Below are 27,891 nucleotides of genomic sequence, written 5' to 3'. Positions count from 1 at the left end.
GGGGTACAAGTCGTCTATGAGCCAACAGGGGCGTGGTCATAATTACTTCAGAAACGAGCACAAAGGGAAACTGTTGTCAAGAATTTCAAACTTCATTTAAAATATATGAATCTACGACCCACTAAAAATAACACTCAAAGCTAAAAAATCCCAACCTACTCCAAAACGATGCGTGTTGTCCTGCTATGTGTAGGAGGGGTGGGTGCGATGGGACCCGATGAGAGTGTTACTGCCATAGGATGGCGAGAAGTTGGGTCGTGAACGGCTGTGAGAGGAGAGAGTGCGTGAGCGCGTCAGCACCAAAGTTAAATACAAAAGCCTTTTACGCAGTGGCGAGGGGAGTTTCCTTTGTTCTAGTCAAAGGCTTGAAAGAGATCGGAGAGAATTAACCCTCAAACACCACTCCCCACATTCCTGGAGGGGTTGCGATCTGGGGTTGCAGGTGATAACCGTTTCTATGCCCCGGGGTAAGTTTCATTTTAAAGACCTTTTATTTCTAATGTCTTGACATCTTTTCGGAATGAAATGAAAAATTAAAAAAGAAAAGGCGCTGCAGGGAACGAAAGTTGAAGGAATGGCTCTCTTTCTATTTCCAGGGCGGTGATGTTAAGCGGTCCCTGATAAACTTTTCTTTCTTGATTCGTTTTGATTCTACGCCAGACGTCGCTAAAATAAAGTGGGAATCAGAGACATTTTGTTTTATATTTATACACTGCAGGCGTGCAACAGGTAGGAAGTGAGTGCGAACTGCTGCCTCCTTTGTAGCTGCTGATAATGTACTCGGGAGGCCCGAGAAAGTCTTTGTTCTCAATCTAGGTTCATCACACTGAAACAAGGTCCTTAATTCTTTTTCTGAAAGAGCCACGGCCTTCAATACCCATTCACCGTGACTGCATCGAACACGGACTGGCATCGAATTGCACTTAAATCAAATTGCAAGGTGATTAACTGGTGATATTTAGGAGGTGATGTTGTGAGACAAAGATGATATCTGCAGAAATCTCAGGTCTGGGTTTTATCGCTGACCTGTATTTGGGGTTTTCGGAAGGAGTTACTGACAGTTTCGCTTCTGTTTCAGATGGGGAATATCGCACAGGCGGATCATTTTAAAACTCGGAAATTTAAAACAAAACTGACTATGAGGAGGAACTTGCGAAAACAAGTACTGTAATTTGCTCTCGAGCATTTGGGACCTTTACAGTAGCTAGCAGCCGCTGTTTAACAAGGACTGAAAAAAATATCTCATTATATCGGTCTCCCCACCCTCTCTTCAATTAACGCTAACATTTCTCCGGTTTCTTTTGAGGACAATCCATTTACGATGGTTTGAACAAAAGTTGGGTCTTGTTCCTTCGAGCAATAGTTAATGCGCCAGATTGTCAATACATTCCAGCTTCTAAATATAGCTTGTCTACTCCAAAAGACTGGGATATAACGGGGTGGCTTAATATCTGGGATGCAACAAATTCGATGTTATTCGTATTAGCGATGAATGCGGAGATAGCAACAGGAGAAACATTTAAAGGTATCTCTTTTCCGTGGGGTTTGAACACTGTGTTGGACAATTTGAGGATAGAAATTGTCCAGGACCAATCCAAAACATCAAAGTTCTTTGTTTGGTGTAGTGGGTCGAATCTTACTACTTTAACTCGTATCACTATCAGCCTTTGTCTAATACTCGCTTCCTCATAGCCTTTGTCCGCCCGTGCGGCTTTTCTTTGAGGACAAAGAGCGACCTGAATAGTTTTGGCACTCGTACTGGAAGAATATTTGGCTTTTCTGTATAGACAACGAACCGTAGTTTGAACTTATCCAAACATATGTCGCATCTTCAACAAGAAGTTTGGAAGCACGTTCCCAGTAATCTTCATGTAAGAAAATACTTGGTGATGTTATTAAATAAGTGGGATTAGAGTTAATAGTTTGCATAGGTGCAACTTTTAGCAGCCACATTCTCATGCAGTGATGTTTAATCTTCTGGTTTATTATAAAACCCAGCCGGTTATACGAAACTTTGGAAATTTAGCCAAACATGATTGTATGCATTGTCTCAGGCGCGGTTTATAATGCCAGAGTTACACAATAGATTATGGGGTCACTATATTAATTACAGGCTTCAGATTTTATTGTGTGGCCAGTGATACAATAAGTCGCATATTTAAATTGATATTAGTACGAGTTGATGGGACTTGGGGTAAATCCATTACCATGTATTTTCTGGTTGAAATTTGGTCCTTCTTCAGTTCCGTCTTTTTTAAAAAGTAAGTTCAGCCACTCCCTGTTCTTTTGTTACCCAGGGAATCCTCGTGATAGCGGACAGTTGTGTGGCACGGTGTCTATTTGGTTAATTCTTTAATGCCCCTTTTCTACTTGTTTATATCTTGTTTTGCTCTCTTTCACTTTTTTGCCTCAGAATATTTTTAATCCATTGTTTCAAACCAATTTCACCACAATAAATGTTTTAAACAAAAAGTTTTTTTTCCCATTACAGTATACCAAATACTGCACACTGTATTTACGATTTTCTATATATGACAGAAAGTTCTGGGTGGGATACCTGTTTTCTTGGACTGTAATTAAAGAAGTTTTAATTGAAGAGGTTTACTTGTAGAATCCATGTAAAACGTTCCATATAAATTTCCAATATGAAATCAAGCTAATAATCAACTGCATTTGCAAAATTTTCATTTAGCATCTGCTAAGGAAAGAATTGACTACAGTATATCCTGGCTGCGGTGCTGTTTGTTTTGTTCGCATCGAATTTTAAACAGATTCCGTGGTACTTCACTAATATCATAAAACAATCAACCGGAATGGGAAATTATACCCATTTATACCGGCCCCGATGAGTTTGGTTTGAATTTGCCTTGTACCTGTTGAGTGGAGGTAAATTATTTGATAACTTTGAGGAAAAGGGCATTCAGGTTACACCAATGTTCTTTGTTTGAACGTACTTATAGTCACAAAAACAAAAGTTACCTTTACCTTCATCTTGGTACAGTAAAGACAAAACGGAGATTATCCAAGTGTTTTATTCCTCTGTTTTCCCCTCTTTGTTTTACAGTGTTCGGATTCTCTTCCTTTCTCACTTCTCTTTGCTTTCAGTCATAATTCAATGCAAATGTTTACTCTGCCTAGGGAATCTTAGTTTGAAACGTTAATGAAAATATTAGAATATTAATGCTCCCAGAGGTTGGGAATGCAAATAATATGAATATCTTGGAGAAGTTAAGGCTACAGGAAATTCATCAGGTGGATGTTTGACCTGACGCTTAACAAGCAGAAGGATCAATTTGTTGTTTCATTGGACTTTGGGGGTGGGGGCTGGGGAGGAGGTTCTTTCCACTTTAGTATGATGCAGTCAATAGATCGATGTTGCTAAATCTAATGCTAATGTTTATGACAGTATTTTAAATATGTAAATCATTCAGAAACTTTAGTTATATTTTACAGAACTGAGTCTGGTAGGTGTATTTCTGAAGAGGATCATCAGCCTGACTAAGTAAAAGTTATTAGTTAGTCAAAAAGTTTGGATAGTTTCTTGCTTAAGAAAACACTTTTGAAAGATTTGATAACCTTGATAATGGTATCCAAATTTCTTGGAGGAAATGTTGCTGCAATGCATTATAACTAGTTAATGTTCAAGTGTTACTTACTGGGCAGTAAATAAATCTGGAATATTGTTCTCCATATTATGTAGGCATGCATGCATATACAATATTCTTTGACCTGTCTTATTTCATCCACTAATCAAAATCAGTCACATCATCTGTTTCTGACCTGCTTCCAAACTTTACCTTGAATTTCTCTAGCTAAATGTAGCAAATTCGTTATCTTCTGGAAGTCCTTGTAAAGAATATCCTCACTAGAAGCAATAAATTCTATAGCTTCTAATGCTTGTTTTAGATTTTGCTGCTTCTCCCTAAATGCATTATGTATATTTACTAGTTATTATAATGCTGGATCAACATATTCAAAAACATTGTTTATTAATAATTTCACAGGATTCTTTGGATCTTTGATTTATTGATGATGCTGAACTTTAGGCCATATACAAGTTAAATAAGTACTGCAGATATTCCAAAATCTGAAATAAAAAGGAAAAGGTTGGAAACATTCAACAGGACAAGTAGCAGGTTTGGTTAAAGAAACACATACAAAATGCTGGAGGAGCTCAGCAGGCAAGCAGTGTTTACATTTCAAGTCAATGATCTTTCATCAGAAAGAAAACATTAGTAAAATAAGTTTTACCTTTAGATAATTTAAAATGCTAACAAATGTTTTTCTTCTGCAAGGGAGATATCATAGGAGGTTTCATTCTCAGTCTCCGAAGATAATTTGGATGAACAGAATGGATCTTTACAAATCCCGAGAGACTATTGACAAATGGATTTAAATGTTTGCTGTTGTACACTTGGAAGATGGTGGAAGAATTTCCAAAACATATAATTTGGTTTACTTTATCTTACAGTAAATATATGAAGAATGTTGGACTCAGGATAGCCGATCAAAAATGGAATATATTCGAACATGATTCCATTGCCCCATTTCCAACTATTTTTGGAAATAGAATCTGGGATATTCGTAACTTGAAAAATGGAAAATATTATTTGTCAGTAAAACTTTAATGAGCTGGATTCAGGATGAATATGAGGTATGCCTTCTTCACTACATGCTTGACAATGTCTTGATATAAAAATCATGAAAATCCATTTTCATATAACTTTTGTGTAAATATGGCAGTCAGCTGTTGGTGATGTAGAATTGTATCACCAACTGCTGCTCATACTGTAGAATTGTGTAAGAATTTAGTTATGCATTAAAACAGATAAGTAAGCAACTGCACAATTTATCTTGTATTCAGGAATTAATGTTCTTACACAGAGAAAATCCTCAATAACTTTTAATTATTCTTCCTTTTCTGTTTTTGTTTATGTTCTGTTTTACTCCTAGCTAAATAGCTTTACTGATGTTACTGCTCAATTTCCTTAATGTCTGTTCCTATGTGAAACTGCAAAGTAGATTCTATTGATCTAGTACTTGGAGAATAGGACTATTGGGGAAGGAAGTTAAAGTGAATTTAAGTATATTGGGTGAACTGCATTGGTGGATTATGTAAACTGATTCTGAGGAAGTATGATAATTATTTATGATGCAATGGAGAGATAATGCAATGGGTCCTATCACAGTTAAGTTAGAATAATTGAAAGGCAAAAAGACAAATGAAAAGAAATGAACAGAAATATATTTTGCATTTCCATACTGCTTGGGAGTTGTAAATCTATATTTGTTCATTCATATTCCTTTACCTGCTCAGGAATATTTTGGGAAACGCAACTAACACAGTTGTGATATATTGCTACTTTTAAGAGTTATATGGTATCCAAGCAAATATATGTGACACGAAATTTATATGCATTTAAACAAAACTAGCATTTAGTGTGTGTAACATTCTGTGAAAATTTTGTCTGGCGTTTATAGTTGGTTCATCAGTCTCCATTTGTTGTCCTTTTTTGGGAAGCAAATGGCTCATTAGTTGTGTGCAGAACAGCTGCTGATTGACTTCTACTGGTCACTGCTTTAAATGTGGAGGTGTTTGGTAGTTTTTGGAAAGCCTGCACTGATTAGTGCAACAGGTGTTAGTTTCAGCGACAGGAACAGGTTTTAATCTCAGGACTGTCACACAGCTATGAATGAATTAGTAGTGCACAGTTCTGGGAGAATGAGCCTTGGGAATAGAGAGAATGCAGTTATCTACAAACATCACTGTGTGTGCTGCCAATGACTAAATCTAGGTGCGGAGGAATGCCAGAACTCAGAACATAGATTCAGGGCACTGGATATATAAACTTTGGAACTTGGAATAGAAGGCACCTTCACCTCCAGCTAGCCAATGTCTAAGCCAATATTGAACCTCCTTCAGGTCCATTGATCGTAGGGTTCTTCTGTCATGTTGTGCTCTGGCAACAACTGAATCCCAATGGGAAGTAACAACAGACTCTATGTAGAGATGGAAAGAAGAATTCATAAGAATTCCAATAGAACATCAGTGGCTTGATCAGGCAACACTATGAGATAAATCATTCTCAAAACAAGGACACTGTGATAAGCACTAATCAGGAGTCCACTTTAAATAGTCACAGTATGCAGAAAACTTGTGCTAGTCAAAATAAACTTGATAAGATTAAATAGAAAGCACAAAGGCTTAACGATCATAGTTAGGACAACAATTAACAAATACATGTGCTCTAGAAACCTCGGAGCACAATGCTCTGTGACTTGCAACAAGCGAGAGGAGCAGAAGAAAGAAAGCTGTCAGGAGGATGCCAAGTCTGTTCAGGGAATGTCTCATCTAATTTTTAGAATTTCAAATGTACACTTCAGTCATAATATATATATTGTGTATACAATTGGTCACATCTTTCTCTGTATTTGTTATACCCTCCATTCAATATGTTGACTTACAATGCGTCAACACCACTATGTTTCTGACCAGAAAGCATTTGAGATCCTGTTACTAAGGACGCAGTATGAGGCCCTTCCCAGCAAAATAATTCCAGTGGCTGTTTTGAATTTCACTGCATCCCTCAGCACATATTCCTACACCCTAGAACGTACCAGACAGCTCCTTTCAATGGAAGACCAAAAGGTTTTAGGCAGACTGAAGTGGGTCTTCCACCAAGTTGAATACGTTCTGATGTTTGTCTCAGTAGATGTCCTTGGAAACAGCCCATAGATCAGTGAATCTTCTGCTTGAAGCACACCTCAACAGGGACCACTGCATTCCGCATCGAGCCTTGTTTAGAAATATAGAGGAAGTGGAGGCGGATAATTGGATCTGGAGGGCAGAGTGTGGTAGGACTGTGGTTCTGACTATAGCTAAGACACCTGATGGGAGAGGCCTCTCTGCTGACAGTCAAGTGAGTTCTGACCTTACCAGTTCTGACCTGAATCACAGTAGAGAAGAATGTATGAGGAATGCTGGCATTGACGTCTGTCAATGATCACCGTTTCTAAGGATTTTTGGAACATCTCTGAATTTTCTGGCCTTTTCCCCATAAACTACAGCATTTCGTTCAAAAAGAGCACTCTAGATATAACTCTTCCTTGACTGAGAAAATGAGCTGAGTGTGCCTGCGGCAGCTTTGTAAGAATTATAAACATTTCCAAGATAAAGGGTGCAGTTCACTAGTGCTGCATGCCAAATCTGTGAAGTTGTCATAATTGGTGGTCTCTACTGGATAGATTGCAACTTTCCTCCTATTCGCTTCCTGCAACTAGGGGTCCTGGGCTGCACACAAGCCACAGAGCCTACACTGTCTTATGCTGTGCAGTTTTTTATATTCTTCAGCTCAGCTTTTTTCTTCAAGAGTTAATTCCTGCTGCTCTCCGTTAAGGGTGCAAAGCAATCTTTATTACATCCTGGTTTTCTGCAGGGCTGGACACTCGCAGTATTGGCTCCCCATTGATGAACACAGCCAGTGGCTAGTACTGGCTGCACGCATAATCAGGCCAAAAGGTTCATCATGGCTCTTGAAACTAAGCTAAGGAATTTCCATTTTTGAAGTGGGGATGGTTGTGGGGGGGGAGGTGCGCAGATATCTCTTGATATCTCTTTCACATAGTTCTCAACTACCCTGACATAAAGTTCATCTTTTGATTGAGTTGTTAAACTCTGCTTCTTGGATGCATAAGTAACTCCTTTCAAAACAACCTTGGGAAGAGTTAGAGAAAAATTAAAGGATCAGCAAGGAAAGTCTCTAGTTGATAGAAATCTGTGAACCCTGTGTAAATGCAACTATATTACACTTCAATAAAATGACATCAGTAGTCGACTTTCGTACTAGTTCTCAACTGCCCTGGCTGATTCGAAGATCCTGGTTTCAGCTCTAGCTGAACTCAGTTGGTGCTGATAGAATTTATACCCACTGGATAGTGCTTCCAGCTTCCACTGTATCATGGAAATCATGTCTTGCAAGCTAGCTTGGAGCCATAGGAGAACCATTAACTGCAGGCATTATTAGACAGCCAAACTCAGGAGTGGTTAGAACTGCGTAGTTTTCTCCTGCGCTGCTGAACGCTCATCTGCATTGCTCACCAACTTCTTCCAGACTTACTTCAGAATTGCTTTCAGACTTACAGACTGAAGTAAACATCTGGGGAGGAGTGTCACAACAAACTGAGTTGAAAGAACATGAAGATTTGCATTCCTTAAGACCACACAGGCCTTGTTTTTCTGTACTTCTATTGGATATCTTGGCAGTGAAAGTGAAGAGTGGGAATGCTATGACCTCCCCAGAAGAGAGCATTGAAAAGAGTGGCTATTGTCCCTATTTTCACACTCTTGTTTTGGAACCGTCCCCATGGATTAAAGGAGAGGAGCGCTCTCTTCCTGGAGACATATCAGGCCTGTAACAAAGTGGTGGCATGAGGAAGTCACCATTCAGGTTAATACAAGGAGTCAAGCCTCTTTAACATGAACGGGGAGTTGTGACCTTGCTCATGCAGTGCAAGTTGCTAGAAGTGATTTTATTTCCACTGTTGGTAAGGAGCTAGAGGAACTGAGAGCCCACAAAGTTGTGACCACAGTGTTACTGGCAAGATAGTTCTGACCCTTCTGAGCAGCTACAGGTTGAGATTGATCTTCTCATGGAGAAGTAGTGCATTGCTCTACCTACCAAGCTAATATACCAAAAAGGAGCATGAGGAATAGAGCGTTGTTCTACCTACCAAGCTAATATACAGAATGTGCTCCTGGGAAACTTTGATTAGATCCCTGTTTACCATTCCTCCTCCCTTGATGGCTCTCTGAATACTCTTGTCTTTCTCCCCCACTAGTTGTGGAGCTGCTCCACATCTGGATGAACCTGTTGTATGTTCGTTTAGATCTTAAGCCACATCTAAAACCTGGAGTTCTGAAATTCTAGTGGTTTCTGAGCAATGAAACGGACACCCAATCAGCCCAGCTAATTCTCTTCACAATGAATTTTGCCAAGCATGCATCTGGCCAATGAAGATCACTCTGAGTGCAGGGGTTAGGATGGGGCAGGGCTAGCCTCCCACCAACAACTGAACTCCAACTAAATTTAATAGTTCTGGAATTAACTGGTATTTCACAAAGTTTAACCTCACTATCTCCTAGTTACACAAATTTCTGCACAGCCTCAGTTGGCCAGCACTCTAAACAGAATTAGTGTATTTTATGCATTTCAGTGAATTTGTTACACTGAAAAAAATGCTAAGTTTTGAGTCTTTGGTTTCTATACAAACTAAATGTTTCACATCAGTACTTGTTCAAATGTTTTTCAGCTATCGAAATTAATTATCAGTAATTTGGTAGGGATGTGTTTGAAATTTGTGCCATTGTTCCATTATTTTTCTCCAGATTATATTTTTTTCTTCAAAAATACTTCATTCAGAAATATAATAAAATAAAGTGATACCTTAGCAACAAGCACGGTCAGTCGAAAACCTGACTGCCGATTGTGCTTTTGCCAGTAGAGTAAGGGGGAGCTGGCAATAAACTCATGAGATTATGACATCACACACAAATTACATGGTGATATGTTTCTATGTGATTTATGTCAGTAGAGCATGAGCAGAAACAATAGGAGGAGGTTTCCATGACGATAGTGTTTCTTTAAAAATCCCAAAATGATTCACTGGTTTTTGTAGCTATGATGTTTAGTGTCTCATTCAAATTAAATGCAGATCTCAGTTAAAGAATTTTACGTAGAAAACATAGAAAACCTACAGCACAATACAGGCCCTTCGGCTCAAAATACTGTGCCGAACATGTACTTACCCTAGAAAATACCTGAGCTCCATGTACCTATCCAGGAGTCTTTTAAGAGACCCTATCATATCTGCCTCCACCACCATTGCTGGCAGCCCATTCCACGCACTCACAACTTTCTGCATAAAAACTTTACCCCTGACATCTCCTCTGTACCTACTTCCAAGCACCTACTTTAAAGTACCTTAACCCTTTCATGCTAGCCATTTCAGCCCTGGGAAAAGGCTTGTCCACACAATCAATGCTTTATCAGGTCACCACTCATCCTCTCTCGCTCCAAGGAGGAAAGGCCAAGTTCACTCAACCTATTCTCGTAAGGCATGCTCCCCAATCCAGGCAACATCCTTGTAAATCTCCTCTGCACCCTTTCTATAGTCTCCACATCCTTCCTGTAGTGAGGTGACCAGAACTGAGCACAGTACTCCAAGTGTGGTCTGACCAGGGTTCTATAAAGCTGTAACATTACCTCTTGGCTCTTAAACTCAATCCCACGATTGATGAAGGTCAATGCACCGTATGCCTTCTTACCAACAGAGTCAACCTGTTCAGTAGCTTTGTGTGCCCAATGGACTCGGAACCCAGGACCCCTCTGATCCTTCACACTGCCAAGAGTCTTACATTAATACTGTATTCTGCCATCATATTTGACCTATGAAAATGAATCACCTCACACCTATCTGAGTTGAACTTGATCTGCCACTTCTCAGCTAATTTTTGCACCCGATCAATATCCCACTGTAACTCTGACAGCACTCCACACTATCCACAACACCCCCAACCTTAATGTCATCAGCAGATTTACTAACCCATCCCTCCATTTCCTCATCCAGGTCATTTATAAAAATCACGAAGAGAAGGGGTCCCAGAACAGATCCCTGAGGCACATCACTACTCACCGGCCTTCATGGAAAATATGACCTGCCTACAACCACTCTTTGCCTTCTGTGAGCAAGCCAGTTCTGGATCCACAAAGCAAGGTCCCCTTGGATCCCATGCCTCCTTACTTTCTCAGTAAGCCTTACATGGGGTACCTTATCAAATGCCTTGCTGAAATCCATATACACTACATCTACTGCTCTTCCTTCATCAATATGTTTAGTCATATCCTCAAGAAATTCAATCAGGCTCATAAGACGTGAGCTGCCTTTCACAAAGCTTTGCTCACTATTCCTAATCATATTATGCCTCTCCAAATGTTTATAAATCTTGTCTCTCAGGATCTTTTCCATCAACTTATCAACCACTGAAGTAAGACTCACTGGTCTATAATTTCCCGGGTTATCTGTACTCCCTTTTTTGAATAAGGAAACAATGTCTACAACCCTCCAATCCTCCGGAACCTCTCCTGTCCCCATTGCTGATGCAAAGATCATCACCAGAGGCTCAGCAATCTCCTCCCTCACCTCCCACAGTAACCTGGGGTATATCTCATCTGGTCTTAGTGACTTATCCAACTTTGATGCTTTCCAAAACCTCCAGCATGTCCTCTTTCTTAATGTCTATATGCTCAAGTTTTTCATTCCACTGTAAGTCATCCCTATAATCACCGAGATCATTTTCCATAGTGAATACTGAAGCAAAGTATTCATTAAGTACCTCTGCTATCTCTTCCGGTTCCATACACTCTTTTCCACTGTCACACTTGATTTGTCCTATTCTCTCACATCTTATCCTTCCGCTCTTCACACACTTGTAGAATGCCTTGGGGTTTTCCTTAATCCTGCTCGCCAAGGCCTTCTCATGGCCCCTTCTGGGTCTCCTAATTTCATTCTTCAACTCCTTCTTGGTAGCTTTATAATCTTCTGGATCTCTATCATTACCTAGTTTTTTGAACCTTTTGTGAGCTTTTCTTTGCTCCTTGACTTAATTTTGTACACCACGGTTTCTGTACCCTACCATCCTTTCCCTGTTTCATTGGAACATACCTATGCAGAACACCAAGCAAATAGCCCCTGAACATTTGCCACATTTCTGCTGTACATTTCCTTGAGAACATCTGTTCCCAACTTATGCTTCCAAGTTCTTGCCTGATAGCTCCATATTTCCCCTTTCTCGAATTAAACACTTTCCTAACTTGTCTATTCCCATCCCTCTCCAATGTTATGGTAAAGGAGAGAGAATTGTGATCACAAGTTCTGGTTATGCGACCACTGACACCAGACAGACGATCTCTGAAGAGTATTGATAATGGGTGGGGTCACCCGTCTTGTAAGACACTGCTCAGAAGAAGGCAACAGCAAACCACTTCTGTAGAAAAATTTGGCTAGAACACTCATGGTTGTAGAAGGAACACCATCTATGCCCATGTCATACAACACCACACCTAACGAATGATGAATGAATGATGGCTCAGATTGTTTTTCTTTCCTTTCTTATCTGGGAATGCCACTCATTCCACTCATTGACTGGACAACCTTATTTACAGTTTATCCACTTAGTTTTACCCTTTCAGAAATAGCACCTCTTCAGCTTTGCAGGCTTTTTTTGTCTCACTTTCACTTTTGACAAAAGGTCTCCAAAAATTGACTCAATTTCTCTCCCTATGCATGTGTCCTGACCTGCTGAGTATTTTGAGCATTTTCAGTTTTTGTTTCAGATTTCCATCATCAGCAATTTTTCAGTCTTTCTTCGCTAAACCACATTATTTGCTATATACTTATTTGGGAGAGACAGTGCTTGTTAGTGTCAGATTTTTAATTTGTGCAACGTCAATGTGTGCCTGTTCACAGTGCTGGGGATCCATGTTCAGTGCTGACATCGGCAGCTGCCTCTGCAGAGTTTGCTGGTCCTCTCTCTGAAGGTGTGTGTTTTCCCAGGGCGCTCTGCTTTCCTCCTGCATCTCCTTAGTCTGTTCCCAGATCGCTTGCCTTTTGTAAGTCAACTTTAACACCTGAGAGACCGAAGAATTACTGGGATGTGGACAGGGAAAGCTGATGGGCATGGGGGAGAGGGTATGGGGAAGCAGTTAAGGAAATGGGATTGATGGAATTACTCTGAGAGTTGGCATAGACTCCATGAACTGAATGGCCTCTTCCGGTGTTGCGAGAAATAAGGAACCCAGTCATCTTGAACTTCCTCCACATGTACACATTAAATGGGGCAAACCTCTGAACTTGAACTATTATTTGAGGAAAACAACATAGACATAAAACAATACCGCAGACGACAGGCCCTTCAGCTGATCTTGTCTGCACTAAACACTTTGCCGAAGTAAACAAAATCACTTCTGCTAGCACCTGATCCGTATCCCTCTATCTCAACATAATATGTGGCATTCTGACTGCTTCTTAAAAACCACGATATAGCTGCGACCACCAGTATCCCTGTTAGCCCCATTCCAGACCTTTGTGTTAAAAAAATCCCATAAATCTTTTAAGGACCTTTCACCTTAAGTGAATGTCCTCCAACACTTAGCTACCATGGGGAAACAGGTCAAAGACCTGGAAAAAGTAAATTTTGTATAAAGATTTCTTTTGTTGGTTTATTGATGCTACATTGCAGATAGCACATCTGCTCCTTGCCATATACATCCCTCCTGATAAGTTAAAATTCTGTTGCCATAAAGGGCATCTGATCCACTTTTGCCCCTGGCTATAATTATCCACAATAAGTTTCACATGGAGGGAAGCACATAGGAACAAGAATGGGCTAAGAAACTGCATTTTCCAATCAGTTTGCAAATTTTAGAATAATATTTTCCCATTCCTGGACTCACTGACACCTTGCTTGGATATAACTCCATAGCTGACTTTATATTTCCATATATGTGCTGTTTCTCTATGGAAACACAAGGTCATCTATGAACCATATCCTATTTAGCCCATTAAGTCTATGCTCATTCCTGCCAGTTTTCCCTATGCTTATTCTCTCCATATACTTGTCAGTACCACCACCCACAGTTCACTGGAGAAATGTGGATGGAATCTGGAGGAAATTCACAATGTTCCAGACAAAAGGATTAGCTTTATTTGTCACATGTACATTGAAACATACAGTGAAATGCGTCATTTGCATCAAATCAAATCAGCGAGGATTGAGCTGCAGGCAGCCTGCAAATGTTGCCATGCTTCTGGTGCCAACGTAGCTTGCCCACAACTTCCTAGCTGTAGCTGCGCAACTTTGGCAAGTGGGAGGAGATCAGAGTACCTAGAAGAAACCCATCTGGTCAGGAGGAGAATGTACAAACTCCTTATTGTCATGGCGGGATTCGAACCCTGATCAGTAATCGCTGGCACTATAAAGCAATTGCTTTAACTATTCCACTGCTGTGCCACCCTTGAAGTTACAAGAGTAATGCGCAAAGTCCATTCGGATAGCACTAGAGGATGGGATTGAATCCAAATCACTGGGACTGTGAGGCAGCAGCTCAATTAGCTGCACGACTGCCACTCTCTGGAACTTTGCCTATCCAGCCTTTAATCAACTGCATATGTATTGACAACGTAAGGCAAGAAGTATCGATACCTGAATTCTTTATGAATACATGCACGTACCTGCAACAGGCACTTCCAGGTTGTGATCAGGACTTGAATCCTAGCAGATGTTCATCCCTTGGCTCCAAGAGTCTTGAACTTAATTTGGCTTTACATTGGCTGAGACCTGCTAACTGGATCCAGACAAAATATCAAATCTGGCCTCTTTTTTTCTCATTCATAACTACAAAAATATCTAAGCAATTAGTTCTTTCCAATATTCTGAATATTTTTTTGGAGTTTGCTGGTTACTTCCATGTAGTGCAGCAATTGAAGGGTTACTGGACCTTCTCTTGGTTTATCATTAAACCATCTAACTCTATGGAAAATATATACAGCATGAAAGGATGCTACTTCCAACTACAGTATTTACAAATGGCTTAATAAAATTAGTCAATATTGAATAAGTGTTAATAATGTCTTGGGTAAATTATGTAGGATCATTAGAAGGAGAAGTTGAGCCATTACTCATCGGATATTAAAAAGACATCCTGTCTTGAGGTCTGCCACCATTTCACTCATATGTGAATTCATTACCAAGCCATTGCCTCTTTATAGCTAGGTCTGCAAATGCAAAGTTTTGAATTTGACTCATTTTCTTGGTGTCTTAATGCTAAGCCTAGTGAACTAGGTCGAAAAAAGAATCCACTTCCTTAATAAATGACATGAACAGAGAATATGACTTGGTGACACTTGCTTTACACTGTAGAAAACTTCATATGGTAGTCCACACTTTCATTTCTGTCCCTCCACCTCTTTCATGACTCATCAATGAGGTGGCTGATGAGATTTCTTCTCCTCTGTTAAACAGCTGGATACATACCATTTTACCTATCTAGTCATAGCTGGAGAATCACCTGCAATGACTTGTGCCTTCACTTCTACCTCTAATGCTTCAAGTGGCCTAAACTCTGTCCTCTCCTAATTCTCAACAACTTCAATTAAATTTTCCAAATGCATGCTGTCTCCATCCCTTTGGATCTCTCATCTAGTTCTAACTTGTCATTCTATTGGCCTAACATGCAGCACTGGATAAGCAGAAATTTCGTCTGGCTAAATATCTGGAGGATCAAAGCCATTCTCTTCCTTTTCTGTTGCAAATTTAATCCTCTAGCCATAGATTTCCCCCTTGCCTTGACAACTGGATGAAAATACAGTAGAATGCCAACTTGGTTTCATATTTTAACTTAGGGATAAGCTTTAAACTACAAACGTGCCATTGTCTGGCCTGCCTTCTATCTCTACAGCACTGCCCAAATTTGGTCTACCTCAACTTGACTTTGCTGCCTCTAAATTTTCACTCATGGGTAACAGATCTTATTCTACTCTCCATACAACAACCCTGGCTGCAGGCATTTTGACTTTCACTCATTCAATCACCATCAGGTTATGAAGGCACAAACAAATGGGTTTCCCTCACCAAATCTCTCCGCCTCTTTTCCTCTTTCAACTTCTAAGACACCCTTCAATTGTTGTTTTTGACAAAGTTTTTTGCTACTGGCCCTAATATTTTCTTGTTTATTTGACAATGCTTTCATGAAGCACTTTGTACTTTTGCCGTATGTTGATGTAGTTGTTAACATAGAGATTCATTTCCTTAAGTCTCTTTTCCACAACAGGTGGCATTAGGTAATTTGGCCTCTGCAGTCATTGTAGCGCCATTTTTCTAGAACTTGAAATCTGATTTGAATCTTTCAACTACATGAGAATGTGAAAAAGTAATTTACTGCATTAAATACTTTTGAGAAATTCTGTCTTGCAAAGGGCTTTTCTGAAGTATGTAGTCATTACATATCCAGTTTGGAAGGCTCCAAGGCGAAGCCTAAATGCAGCATAAATCAAATGATGTAATCCTGCAAATTTTATGGACTGTCACCCTTGGGCAAAATATGCCAGAGGAAGCTCAGAGTTGATTTGTCTGAAAATATCTCAAAGCCTGTTGTAGGCTGGTGTGCATTGCTGGAATGTAATGTGCTTTGAAAGGGATCTGCCGCTGATAATGCCCAAGCATTTATTTCGCTTAACAGTAGCTGAACTCTGTGTAGGCCATACGACTGTAAGACAGAGGAGCAGAATTAGGCCTTTCAGCCCATTGAGTCTGCTCCACCATTCAATCATGGCTGATCCTTTTATCCCCCTCCTCAGCCCTACTTCCTGGCCTTCTCCCCATAACATTTGATGTCATGGGCAATCAGGAACCTATCAGTCTCTGCCCTAAATGCACCCAACAATCAGGCCTCAGCAGATGCCTGTGCTAACAAATTCCGTAAGTTCACCACCCTTTGCCTAAAGAAATTTCTTCACATCTCTGTTTTAATGGACACCTCCCCAACATCCTGAGGCTGTGCCCTCTTGTCCTAGACTACCCCGCCATGAGAAACATCTTGTCCACATCTACTCTGTCTTGACCTTTCAACATTCAAAAGATTTCAACGAAATCCCCCGATCCTAAATTCCAGCGAGTACAGGCCCAGAGACATCAAACGTTCCTCATATGATAACCCTTTCATTCTCTGAATCATCTTTGTGAACTGCCCCTGTCCAATGCCAGCACATTATTTCTTAGATAAGGAGTCCAAAACTGTTCACAATACTCAAGATGAGGCCTCCCCAGTGCCTTATAAAGCCTCAGCATCACATCCCTGCTCTTGTATTCGGCACTTTTTGAAATTAATGCTAACATTGCATTTGCCTTCCTCACCACCGACTGAACCTGCAAGTTAACCTGTTGGGTGTTTTGCACAAGGACTCCCAAGTCTTCTTACATCTCAGATTTTTGGATTTTTGGACATTTGAATATTTCTTTGTTTTTGGAATACAACTATGTTGCACTTTCCTCATTTTTCCCAGAAACTCAAGCCATTGCTGCTCTGCTGTCATCCATGCCAGCATTTCCTTCCAATTTACTTTGGCCAACTCCTCTCTCATACCATTATAATTTCCTTTACTCCACTGAAATATTGCTATATCAGACTTTACTTTCTCCCTATCAAATTTCAAGTTGAACTCAATCGTATTATTATCATTGTCTCCCAAGGGCTCCTTTTCCTTATGTTCCCTAAGTGACTCAGGTTCATTACATAACAGCCAGTCCAGTATAGCTGATCTCTAGTAGGGTCAAGGACAACCTCCTCTAAAAACCATCTCATTGGCATTCAACAAGTTCACTCTCTGGAGATGCATCACCAACCTGATTTTCCCAATCTGCCTTCATGATAAAATCTCCCATGACTATCATAATATTGCTTTTTTGACACACCTTTTCTATTTCCCATTGTGTTCTGCTGTCCACATCCCAGCTACTGTTTGGAGACCTGTATATAACGCTTATCAGGGTCCTTTTGCCCTTGTAGTTCCTTAATTGAACCCTCAAGGATTTAGCATTCTCTGATCCCATGTCACATCTTTCTAATGATTAGATGCCATTCTTTACCAGCAGAGCCGATCTTATTATCCCTCCAATATAACATGCAACCTTGAAGGTTCAGCTCCCAATTACAACCATCCTTCAGCCACGATTTAATGACAGGCACAACATCATAGCCAACCATCTGTAAAAGTGCCACAAGATCATCCATCTTACTTCTTATACTGCATGTACTGAGATATAACACTTTGAGTAATGCAATTGGTCTGCTTTTTGATTCTGCATCCCCAATGCACTGATACCTACCCTGCCGGCTGCAATTTTATCTAACCATGTGCCTACACTTCTTAACAGTCTGATTGTATGCTATCTTTGCTTTTTTTTACCATCCATCCTATCTTGAGTCCCGCCACACCGGTTCCTACCCCTCCGCCAAATTAGTTTAACCCTTCCCCAACAGCTCTAACAAACCTGCCCATGAGAATATTGGCCCCCCCTCAGGCTCAGGTGAAACCCATCCATTTTGTATGGGTCATACCTCCCCCAGAAGAGATCCCAGTGATCCAGGAACCTGAAGCCCTGTCCCCTTGCACTGGCCTCTCAGCCATGCATTTATCTTCCAAATCATCCTCTCTCTACTCTCACTGCTGAGTAGCACAGGTAGCAATCCAGCTTTCTGCCTAGCTCTCTAAATTCACATCCACAGAATTTCCTGTCTGTTCTTCTGACTATTCTGTCCCCTATTCTACCACTTCCCTCTTCTCACTTACACTCTTTCCCTTCCATACCATGGACTCATGCTCAGTGCCAATAACATGGTCTCCCTGGCATTTCCCTAGAGTTCATACCCCACAACAGTATCCAAAACAGTATTATTGAGGGGAATGGCAACAGGAGTGCTCTGCACTAACTGCTTATTCACCTTCCCTTTGCTTCTCCTGACAGTCACCCAGCCACCCACCTCCTGCAACTTAGGGGTGCCTACTTCCCTGTAGCACCAATCAATTATCTTCTCCCTCTCCGATATAAGCCAAAAGTCATCCAGCTGCTGCTCCAGATCCCTGACAGGGTCTTCAAGGAGCTGCAGCTGGATGTACAGCGACTACCTGGAACTGCACACTAGATTTGTATGGTTATCCACAACACAGGAATTTCACTCTTTCAGCACCAGGCCACTTATCCTTTTCCACGCAAGACTCATGACCACTACCACGTAGCTTCCTTACAAAGTCTTCCTGGCCTGGACTGGAATTTGAAGGGTTTCTCATTTCCGAATCACTTCAGAGTTGAAGTGGATCTTAATCCTTGATTTGCACTCTGGAATCTCAGCATGCAAAGGCATATATTTTTTAATGTGAATGCAGTGCAAGCAGATTACAAACAAGGTGAGGAGTGGCTAATGGAAGCTAATGTGAATCCCTATCACCCCAACAATTACTCATAAAAATGTATGTTGTGAGGCTGTGGATATATATATCCATAGTTTTGATCATGGAAATAAATACCAATTTTTCTGTAAGCAGAAAGTTTAAATTCCTCCATGTGATTCTCGGTGCACAATGCCCTCCATCATAAAATGAGATGATGAGGCTTAGATTGCTGAAGTAGTGGTTTTCTTCTCTTAAGACCAAAACAGTTGCAGTTTAATGAAATGCTGCAAAGTTAATTGTAAGCAATTTACCAAGGTCTGGTAAATGTAAGTAACAATTTGCTGGAGGAAATGAGTGGGATGAGAAGCATCTGTGAGGGCAATGGAATTGTCAAAATCAAAGGATATTTACTATTGAAGTACATGTATTTTAAACCACAGCACCTTGAGATTCATGTTTTGCAGACATTTAGAGGAAAGTAAAAAATACAATAGAATCTATGAAAAACTAAACAGAAACAAAGACTGACAAACAACCTAAGTTTAATGGAAGTCAAATTACGTAAATAATAAAAATAAATATTTCTGAGAATATCAGTTGTAGAGTCCTTGAATGTGGGTGTGGGTTATAGAAGCAGTTAAGAATTATGGTGACTGAGTTATCCTTGTCAGTTCAGGAACCTAATAGGTATTAACTGTTCCTGAGCCTGGTGGTGTGGCACCTAAAGTCTCTTGTACCTCGTACATAATGGTAGTAGCCTGGCCTGGATGGTGGGGATCCTTTGTGATGGATGCTGCTTTCTTGTGACAGTGCTCCATGTAAATGTGCTCAACGGTGGAGAGGGCTTTGCCTGTGATAAACTGGGTTGTATCCAGCACTTCCTGTAGTCTTTTCTGGTCTTGGGCATTGGTGTTTCCATATCAGGCCGCGATGCATCCAGATTCATAGTGGTTTGTCAATGTTTTTGGTGACATGCTGAATCTATGCAAACTTCTTGGAAAATAGAGACACTGTCATGTCTGCTTTCTTTTGAGGGCACTTAGGTGCTGGTGCCAGGGCAAGTTCACTGATATGATAACAGCAAGAAATTTAAAGCTACTGATCCTCTCCACTTCCGATCTCTTAGCTAGGACTGGCTCATTGATCTCTGGCTTCTTTCTGCAGTAGTCAATAATTGGTTTTGTCTTTGGTTTTGTTGGTGTCGAGTGAAAGGTGGTCATTGTGGTAGCATTCAACCAGAGTTTCAACCTCCTGCCTTAATGTCTATTTGTCACCACCTTTGATTCGGCCAACAATGGAGTTGTCAGCAAATTTAAATATGGCATTAGAGCTGTAATTAGTGACACAATCATAGGCAAAATGTGAATAGAGAGCAGAAGTCTCAGCAAGCAGCCTTGTTGTGCACCTGTGCTGATAGGGATTGTGGAGGAAATGTTATTGCTAGTCTGTACTGAAGTCTGCAAGTGAGGAAATCTAGGATCTAGCTGCACAGGGAAGTATCGACGACAAAGTCTTGGAACTTAGTGATGAGTTTTGAGGGGACGATAGTGTTGAATGCTGAGCTGTGGTCAGTGAAGAGCATCCTGACGAATACATCTTCATTGTTGTGGTGTTCCAGAGCTGAGTGAAAGGCCAATGAAAGTGTTGACCTGTTGTGACCGCAGGCAAATTGGAAAAGATTGAGGACTGTCCTTAGAGTGGAGCTGAGATGCTTCATGACCACCCTCTTAAAGCACAATAAGTGCTACTGGATAGTAGTCACCGAGGCAGGTTACCACATTATTCTTGGGTACCGGTATGATTGAAGCCTGCTTGAAGTAGGTAGGTACCTCAGACTGCCGAAGTGCAAGGTTGAAGATGTCCGTAAACACTCTAGCCAGTTGATTAGCACAGGTCTTCAGTACTCGGCCAGATGCTTTCCGTGGGTTCACCCTCCGGAAGAATTCTCTTACATTGCCCTCCAAGACTGAGCACACGGGATCACTGGGGGCTGTGGGAGTCATGAAGGGGCCTCCATGTTCTGACAGTCAACATGAGCAACATTTAGACATAAAAGGCATTAAGCTCATCTGGAAGCGAAACCCAGTTGTCACTTATGTTGCTTGGTTTTGGTTTGTAGGAAGAGATGGCATTCAAGCCCTTTGAGTATGCTTATGTGATTGAAGTTTAGTCCAGAATTGTCACTTTGCATGTGAGATTGCTTTACCTGGAATGCCGACACAGTGGGTTCATCTAGGGCTTCTGGTTGGGGAAGACTCCGAATGATCTTGTCAGAACACACTCATCCATGAACGCCTTTGTAAAGTTATTGATAACAGTGGTGTATTTATTCAAGTCCTCTAAAGTCCTCACTTGTCCACTCATCCACCCCATCCCTTCCCACCGATCTCCCTCTTGGCACTTATCCTTGTAAGCGGAACAAGTGCTACACCTGCCCTTACACTTCCTCCCTCACCACCATTCAGGGCCCCAGACAGTCCTTCCAGGTGAGGTGACACTTCACCTGTGAGTCGGCTGGTGTGGTATACTGCGTCCGGTGCTCCCGGTGTGGCCCCTTATATATTGGTGAGACCCGACGCAGACTGGGAGACCGTTTCGTGGAACACCTACGCTCGGTCTGCCAGAAAAAGCAGGATCTCCCAGTGGCCACACATTTTAATTCCACGTCCCATTCCCATTCTGACATGTCTATCCATGGCCTCCTCTATTGTCAAAATGAATCCAAACTCAGGTTGGAGGAACACCTTATATACTGGCTGGGTAGCCTCTAACCTGATGGCATGAACATTAACTTCTGTTAATGCCCCTCTTCCCCTTCTTACCCCATCCCTGACATATTTAGATGTTTGTTTTTTTTCTCTCTCTCTGCCCATCACCCTGCCTGCTCTCCATCTCCCTCTGGTTCTCTCTCACTCCCCTTTTCTTTCTCCTGAGGCCTCCCGTCCCATAATCCTTTCCCTTCTCCAGCTCTGTATCACTTTCGCCAATCACCTTTCCAGCTCTTAGCTTCATCCCACCCCCTCCAGTCTTCTCCTATCATTTCACATTCCCCCCTCCCCCCACTACTTTCAAATCTCTTACTATCTTTCCTTTCAGTTAGTCCTGACGAAAGGTCTTGGCCCAAAACATCGACTGTGCTTCTCCTTATAGATGCTGCCTGGCCTGCTGTGTTCCATCAGCATTTTGTGTGTGTTGTTTGAATTTCCAGCATCTACAGATTTCCTCATGTTTGCTCCTTTAGCAAGTTGTTTGTTGCTCCAGTTTCCAGCATCTGCAGTCCCTTGTGCCTCTGGAAATGTATGATTTGGACAATACAGTGCAAATGATGTGAATTCCTAGAAGTCTTCACCTGGCTTGTTCAACTCCTTAAATATTGTACAAGTTTTCTTCCTTGTGTTTTCTTGCATTGAAAAGCTAAGGCTGTTTTGCCAGCATGGCTGAGCAAACATTTTCTGTCTTTGTACTGATGCTTCTTACATCATATTGTGAGTTGAATCTAAACACAAAATAATGATGATGACAATCTGAAAAAAGTGCATAAAATCCAGGAGCTACTCTGTATGTCAAGAAGCATCTGCGGATAAACAGTTCTGATGAAATGTTATTGACTTAATATATTAACTGAACTTTTCTCTCCATTGACGTTTGAGTATTAACAGCATTTTCTGTTTTAGTTTCTAGTAATGGTGCTTTGTTCTCATATTAACTTAATTTGACTGTGAAGTATTGTATCTTCCATTGTGTCAAAATAATTAATTGTTTCCTTTAAGAAACAATAATGTTAGGTAATACACTAAGAGAACACATCTGAATTCTCATGTAATAACTTGTTTTTCATTGCTAAAACTCAGTTTCAATTCATGGTACATAAAATTAGTAATTTAAAATATAATTGAACAATTGCATAATACAAGTGTGAAAACAGATTAAATGGAATTATTGTACATTGACCAGGTGATGACAATCTAACTGCCCTGATTGTTCTCCTTTGCTGAGAAGTTGCAGTTGGAAGAGGGAATCGAGATACTGTTTCAGTCTGCCCGATACTGAGACATATAAATGTTGCAGGTCATTTATGTATATAAATTACAAAAATAGAAATTGAATAGACCAAACACACAACCACACCACATACTGGGAATCAGAAATTGGATGGGAGATGCTGGAAATACCAAGCAGGTCAACAGCATTCGTGGAGTGAGAAACAGAGCTAACTGTTCAGTATGATGACCTTTCATTGGCATTAGTATATGGAGTTTAGCAGACATTTACAGGGATTGTAAACACTCAACACACTAAAATGCAATGTTTACTTTTGATTAAAAAGCACCAGTAACAAGCATCACCTCCATAATCAACAGATACATAATGGATTGTTCTAAATTTAGCCATTGGATTAAACATTGACTTGCTGGTTTAATGAATACTTGTAAAACTATAACTGCTGTGTGAAAAAGGTCATGAAAAATGAAAAAAAAGTTCATGTAATACATCAAGGAAAGAATAATATGCTGATTTCAGAACTGAATTAATGAGACTGTATTCTTGTTGAAACTAACCATATTCTAAACTTGGATTCAAAGAAAAACTATATACTGTATATACAGATAACTTAAACTCCATGACCAAAATTCTGTTGACCAGAAATGTAAATTGCTTCACAGGAAGTTAATAGAATACATCACTGTTGGAGTTGCCTGTAGTTTTTAACTTTAAGCTTCACCATCAGTGTATATCCAAAGCTTATATTAATAGCCAGAATTAATATATAATAAATTCATTTTCTTATTTTCAAGGAAACCTTTGAGAGAAAATTGAATAGAGTTTGCCCCCAGCAGTTCTGTGCAGCTTGCTCTTTCATCCTTAATTTTATTGGAAGCAGTTTTGGATGATTCTTGTTTGCAACTCAAGTGTATTATCTCTTCTGCTTACTTCAAAGGTGAACGTGGCTGTATCTTGTGTTCATACATGTGCTGCCACCCTTCAGGTGAACTGTAAAATCATGCTCCTTGCTGCTGTGCAATTTATATTTCTTCTGCACTCTCCAAGCAGCCTCTTATTCTCCATAATTATTATTGGATGTTGATACTTGGAAAATTTTAGAGCTGTCCTTTTATCCATCATTACTTATGATTACTCGCTGCATATCCAAATATAGCGTTCATTAACATTGGTAATTGGTGTATTACTCTCACACATACCAAGATACAGTAAAAAGCTTTTGTTTGCCTGCCATCCAGACAGATAATTCCATACATAAGTACATAAAAAGGACAATGACAGAAGATAGAATATAATGTCACACTAACATAGAAAGTACAGATGCAGTCCAGATACATGAATAGAAATGGTGACAATGTACCACAGAAAATGTAAAAATGATTGAGTTGTTTTACTATTTGCCTTGTTATAGAATATATAAAGCAAACCCTCTTTGGAGGAATTATTATTGTATGTACCATTTTAGTTGTGTGACATTGCATGTTTGTTGATGCAGATTGATATCGAATGACGTCAGCATTAAGGGACAGATGATTGGGTGCTTCCAGCCAATTGCAATGGTACTCCGAAACTAAACTTCCCATCCTTGACTGACATACTGGAGTAGAACAGCTCGTGTTGGACCTCATCTTGGAAATGCACCGAAACCTGACAGGTTTTGGAATAACATACCGGGATTTAAAAGTAAACATGCTGGGAATTAAATAACATGCTGGAATAATTCATTACCACACAGTGCCTCAAAATGGATTTTGTGTACTGGAGGGCTGGATTAATGTACTTCATGTAACACACTGGAATAATGTGCTGGCACATGTCGTGTTTTGGGAAGCTGTAACAGGATGCAACACCTAATATTGGAAATCCACTCAAATATAATAATCTGGAATAAAATACTGGAAGATGGATTGGAACATAACATTCTACATTGGAATGTGGCCCTGTATCATAATTACGTGTGGAATACAATATTGCAAACTGGAATACTCTACTGGAGTATGTCATGTTTTGGAGTAACATATGGGAAAATAACACCTTACTTGGAAAATGAACTGGAACAGCCCCTACTGGAGTAATATCCTGGAATACAATGCCTGGCAATGGGTTACTGCACTGGAATATAATACTTGATGTAGGAATAATGCTCTGGAACAAAACATATTGTGTGGAATACAATGGCTTTCTGTGGTGTAATTATAATACCTTCTGTTGGAATACCTTATTGGAATACAATATCATGTGCTGAAATAATGTACTGGGTTACCTCTTTTCGGAATAATGCACAGGATTGCATCACCTACCTTGCATTTGAATAATGCACTGGAATACAGTATATTACATTGGAATATTGGGACGTGTTCTATTGGAATGATGTACAGAATTGCAAACCTTACAGATGTAGAATGGACTGGAACCCAGTGCTTTCAGTCAGAATGATGCACTGGAGTGCAATCTTGGTGATGGATAGTTTGCTGGAATTGAATGCATTATGTCATAGCAGCATACTTGAACACGTCGTAGAAAATGTGTGAAGTACTCAAGATGAGACAGCATCAAACAAGTTGCAGAGATGGGTGAGAGAATGCAAAGGAAAGTCTGTGATCACATGGAAACCAAGAGCCCAGTGACACACATTGTGCTAGTTTTGAGAGATGGCAAAGGCTCGTTAAACGCAGATTAACAATCTGTATGAGATGAAAATAGACCATAATGAATGCAAATTAATGTTGGAGCTCAAGATGCATAACACTGCAGCTGAATTAAAATAAGTTATCAAAAAAGTGTTGGATTACCAACAGGTAAGTTAACATCTGTGGGGAAAGGTAGGATGAATTATTTTGTTTTGTGTTAACCAGATAGTTCTAGTACAGATTAGAAAATTGGCTGTGCAAAATTGTTGAATTCAATATTGAATTCTGAGGCCTATAAATTTTCTAGACTCTTGAACCTATATTGAGCTTTGTTGAACCATATAAGAAAGCAAAGGTCAGAGTGGGGAGGAGGTGGAGAACTAAACTGACAGAGTTGAAGCTTAGCATGACCCTTGTAGACTAAGCAATGTTGTTTGTCTGCCCCATGCAGAACAGAGCATTCTGAGAACGCTGAATTCAGCACTCAGAACTGCTTTAAGTACAAGTACATCCTGATGGAGTATTTCAATCCTTCATGGTGAGAAGGGAAGAGATAGAAGGACAGTTATTGCAGCTCCTACAGGCGAATGGAAAAATGTTATGAGAAGTGGATATCGAAAAGTGAATCAAAAAGTCAGAGAAGGAATGAACCATCTGTTATTTCCAGTTACTGTTCACTTTAAATCTCCATCTTTGCCAAGTGCATTATTTCAACAGAGCCCAAGATGAGATCAAGTTACAGAATCTTGTTTTCTGACCAGGCATACTGTGGCTCTCAGAGCAGCAGTTTCAGATAAGCAACCTTTCCAATATGTATAAGAATGGGAAGATTCTTTTAAGAGGCCCCCTCTGCAGCCTTGCATTATCTATCTCCACAGTTACTCACTGAACTAATGAGTGTTTTGTTTTAGGTCTTTTGCAGTTGCAGTGTTTTGTATTTCTTAGTTCCATCATTTCCCTTTTTTCATTGTTCTGCTTTTTTTTTACCTCCAATGGACGGAATTGTGATTAACAGGCCTTCGATGCCATTTGTGTCTCACAAAACAGAAAGCTTTGTTCTCTCCACCCATCTTTCTCTCCTCGTGCCTGGTTTCTAACTTTTAGTTCTGATAAAGGTTTATTGACTTGAAAAGTCACTTTTGCTTCTGCAGGTATAGCTGCTGCCTAACCTGTTAAACATTTCTAGCATTTTCTGATTTGCTTTATGCCTTTTCATCTTAATTTAAATTTGGAATAATGTATTTTAAATGTCTTGCAATAATAGCTTGAACATGACACTTCACCTTTTATTTATATACTAGAAAACAATATTCTTGTCAGGTATACTCTAAATTGATGTCATTCTTGGATTAATAATCTAGAATACAGCTTTGGTGTATATATACTGGAACAAGATACCACACTCTGTGGTTTGATGGTCCCAATTAAACCTTATTGTAATATCCTTAAGATGCCAGGCAGTTAAACTAATTTAATATCCATACTTTCTTTACAGGGTTAAAGATAGACCTCCATGAGATAAAAAAGGTTGGGAACCCTTGTTTAAACACTTGTTTAATAGTAGATTTGAATTTGTGAAACAATTATTCTCATTTCTCATCAATGTATAATCTACAAGCACTGAAAGTAAAGCAATGATTTTGCAATGAGCTAGGAATAATTTAGAATATTGTAAACTCTAAATTTTCATGGAATTAAAGAGATTCTCCATACAGCATTGAAATAAACCTACTGTCATGCTTTTGTTCTTCACGGGCTATTTCAAGATTCCTTGTACTCGTATAATTTTTGACTCTTTTCTCTTTTGGCATGGATTCATGAGGGTGAAGCAATATCATTGCCTCAGTCATTCTATGTGTTTTGTAGTTTCATGTGCTTGACACTCTTACCTTGAAGAAATTTATTCTGAGCTCCTTATTGGATGTATAATTGCTTTTTGAGCATATTGATTAGCTCAGGTCTGTCAGAGAAGTGAAACATTTGTTTTAACTCCACCACATAGATCTTCAAAGGCATTTAACAAGCAGCCTCTCTTGTAGCGAAGGAGATCCACTTTTTCAATCTTTTCTGACATTCCTTGTAAAAAGAACTTCCCCCACTGTTCATTCATTTCCTAAACATAGGGCTCAAATCAGGGCACTAAATGAAGTCTAACAAGTGATCCAAAGTTTAATATAAAAATAGGCATGAAGGAATGTTGTATATTAGGAGACCAACACAAAGCTGGGAAGATTTAAGGAAACAATTTGAAATA

At 40.0% G+C, this 27,891-nt stretch overlaps 1 long non-coding RNA gene across 1 annotated transcript; it reads left to right on the top strand.

Moving 5' to 3' along the window:
- The first annotated feature begins 172 nt into the window (after positions 1 to 172).
- Positions 173 to 27,351, top strand: LOC132378504 (uncharacterized). The gene is made up of 3 exons (XR_009507062.1): positions 173 to 467; positions 4,472 to 4,654; positions 24,503 to 27,351. It is a non-coding gene; the product is annotated as an uncharacterized LOC132378504 (long non-coding RNA).
- Positions 27,352 to 27,891: the final 540 nt, after the last annotated feature.

This window comes from Hypanus sabinus, chromosome 20 (assembly GCF_030144855.1).
Source record: "Hypanus sabinus isolate sHypSab1 chromosome 20, sHypSab1.hap1, whole genome shotgun sequence".
NCBI classification, from domain to species: domain Eukaryota; kingdom Metazoa; phylum Chordata; class Chondrichthyes; order Myliobatiformes; family Dasyatidae; genus Hypanus; species Hypanus sabinus.
The sequence above is the reverse complement of the archived record's forward strand: the minus strand, read 5'-3'. Positions and strand labels throughout refer to the sequence as shown.